General features: G+C 37.9%; 1 non-coding gene across 1 annotated transcript; it reads right to left on the reverse strand.

The window, feature by feature from the left end:
• Nucleotides 1-2278: 2278 nt before the first annotated feature.
• Nucleotides 2279-2385, reverse strand: LOC128294324 (small nucleolar RNA R71). Its single transcript, XR_008284636.1, has one exon. It is a non-coding gene; the product is annotated as a small nucleolar RNA R71 (small nucleolar RNA).
• Nucleotides 2386-3065: the final 680 nt, after the last annotated feature.

Raw genomic sequence — 3065 nt, forward strand, 5'->3', positions numbered from 1 at the left:
GTCGCCGAGAGGACAGAGACGCCCCCGATGTTATTACGGGTTCATTTTTTATTCACCATGTACCTTACACTACATTGATTGATGTTGGGTCTACGCACTCTTATATCGCATGCACTATGTCTGAGGCTTTGAGTGTGATGTATGAAAACACTACGAGCGAGGTTACTATGTTGAGTCCTAATATACATATTTTTACCCCATGTTTTATGCATTTTATAGATGATTTCTCATTAGAATTGGTGAATTCGATTCTCCTAATGCTTTAATTTCATGTTTTGTACTCAAGAGAGCGCCAAGAGTCAAAAGGAGCCAAAAACAAGCCAAAAAGGGACAAAACGGACCAAATCGAGAAGATGACACAACCTAAGCCTTGCCACACAAGCAACTCACACGCTCGTGTCTTTCAAGGGTGTTGACCAAGGCTTTCACGATTCACACGGCCTGGCCATTGACCCACACGGTCGTGTGTAATTTAACGGATCGAACACGGCCTGGCAATCACATCACAAGGCCGTGTCACAAGGGCATGTCCCTGCCAAGCCTAAGTTAAGTCCAATTCAAAAAAGGCCACTTTTGAGGGTTTCTAGGCATTCCAAAGCCTATAAATACACACTAGAGGAGGAGGAAAAGAGGAGACGGAGAAGGGGGGTAAGGAATTACCCCAAGGAAGCCGATTGATCCATCTTAGAAGCCGGATTCATCATCAAGACTGAAGATCTCTCCTCAATTTCCCTTCAGGAGTTTTGGGTTTTCTTTATGTGTTGTATTCTTTATTCTTCTGAGATGTTTTCTTATTTAGTTATGAACTAAATCCCTTAAATACCTAAAGGGAATGAAACCTAAGACGAATCTTGTTATTATTTTCTGAATCGTATGATAACTATTTAACTTGTTCTTAATTATATGTTCGTAATTCTTATTTTGATATTCCAGGATACTGATTCAAGACATGCTCTTATTCAGAGGAGGAATAGACCCTGTCTAAGAGTACTTTTGTCATAATTAAGCGGAGTTGATTGCACGCCTAGAAATAGGGTGACAAGATTTTGCCAAATTAGGGTGAAACCTAATAAGGGGATCCATAGATCGAGTTAATGCAACCCTAGAGTGTTAATTAGGGAAAAGTCTCGGTTATTCAATCTAGGGATTAGATGTTATTAGTCTTGAATAGGGATAATAACATAACTTAGGGATCTCTACGGAACAAGTTGAATGAATAAATCATCCGATTCAGAGCCAGAGTAACAAGTAAAGTCTAGGTGGATTTTTCCTTAGGTATTGTCTTCATTCAATCGATTTTCCCAAAAGCAATTCCCCAATTCTTTTCTCTGTGTGTTCTTAGTTTAATTAGTTAATTAAAACAAACCCTTTTATTCTTAGGCTAGATAATAAAAAGATAGTTATTACTAGTACTTTTGGTTCCCTTGGGTACGATATCTCGGTCTTGCCATTACTATACTATTGTTCAATAGATGCACTTGCCTTTTCGTCGTGATAATAGTTAGTCTACGTTTGATCTTCATTATAAATATTTATTACTTGTTACGAATCACGGGATTAAGTTTTTGGCGCCGTTGCTGGGGACCGAAAATATTAGGAACGCTAAATTTTTATTACTTTAGCCATTTAATTTTCTTGTAATTTAATTTTATTTTTATTTTTATTATCTATTAATTTACTTATTCTTTTGGCAGATTTTATAGTTTATGACTAGAAGAAACCTGTCGGGACCATTACTTTTTGACGAAGAAATCGATCGTACAGTTCATAGGAATCAAAGAGAGATAAGGCGAAGCTTACGATACACGGAGAATGAGCAAGAAGATGATACCCAACCCCAACCGTAGATATGGCTGAAAACCAAGGCAATCAGCTACCTCTTGCAATTGCGGCTAATCAAAATCCTGCTCCACGCACTATGTATGATTATGCTAAACCTTCTTTAACAGAAGCTGAATCTAGTATAGTTAGACCTGCTATAGCTGCAAATACTTTTGAATTAAAACCTAACACTATTCAGATGATACAATAGTTTGTACAGTTTGATGGTTTGTAGGATGAAGATCCCAATGCTCATTTAGCAAATTTCCTGGAATTTTGCTATACATTCAAAATCATTGGCATTTTTTATGGTTCCATTCGTCTTCCGTTATTTCTCTTTTCACTGAGAAACAAAGCTAAACAGTGGTTGAACTCATTACCACGAGGGTCTATCACTACTTGGGAACAAATGACTGAGAAATTTTTACTAAAATATTTTCCACCAGCTAAAACGGCTAAATTATGTAATGATATCTCTTCTTTTGTGCAGATGGATTTAGAAACACTTTACGATGCATAGGATAGATGCAAGGACTTACTGAAAAGGTGCCCTCACCATGGGTTACCGCTTTGGCTTCAAGTACAAACATTCCACAATGGTCTGAATCCCTCGACTCTGCAAATGGTTGACGCAGCTGCTGGCAGAACCGTCAACAATAAAATACCTGAAGAGGCTTATAAATTCATTGAAGAAATGCCACTAAATAACTATCAGTGGCAAGTCATGAGGACTAAGCCAACAAAAATAGCCGGCGTTTATAACATCGACTCAATTACTATGCTGTCAAATCAGGTAGAACTTCTCAATAAAAAGATTGATAGTTTACTTGGTTCTACGCAGGTACATCCAGTAATGAGGTGTGACTCAAGCGGAGGAGGTGTGCATACAGAATATCAATCCTTCAATCCCACAACCGAAGAGGAACAAGTCAACTATATGGGTAATAATAACTTTAGATCTCAAAATAACCCATACAGTAATACTTATAATACAGGTTGGAGGAACCACCCAAATTTCTCCTGGGGTGGTCAAGGAAATCAAAAGCCACAAAATCCTCAGGATTTTCAACAGCCACTTTATCAACAAGAGAAGAAATTGAACCTTAGGAGATGCTCTCAAAATTCATATCAATGTCAGAAACCCATTTCCAAAATACCAAGACAACACTTAAAAATCAACAAGCAACGATCTAAGGACTCGAAACTCAGATAGGCCAGCTTTCCAAACTGATCTCTGAACGACC

The sequence above is a fragment of the Gossypium arboreum genome, chromosome 6 (genome assembly GCF_025698485.1).
Source record: "Gossypium arboreum isolate Shixiya-1 chromosome 6, ASM2569848v2, whole genome shotgun sequence".
Lineage (NCBI taxonomy): Eukaryota > Viridiplantae > Streptophyta > Magnoliopsida > Malvales > Malvaceae > Gossypium > Gossypium arboreum.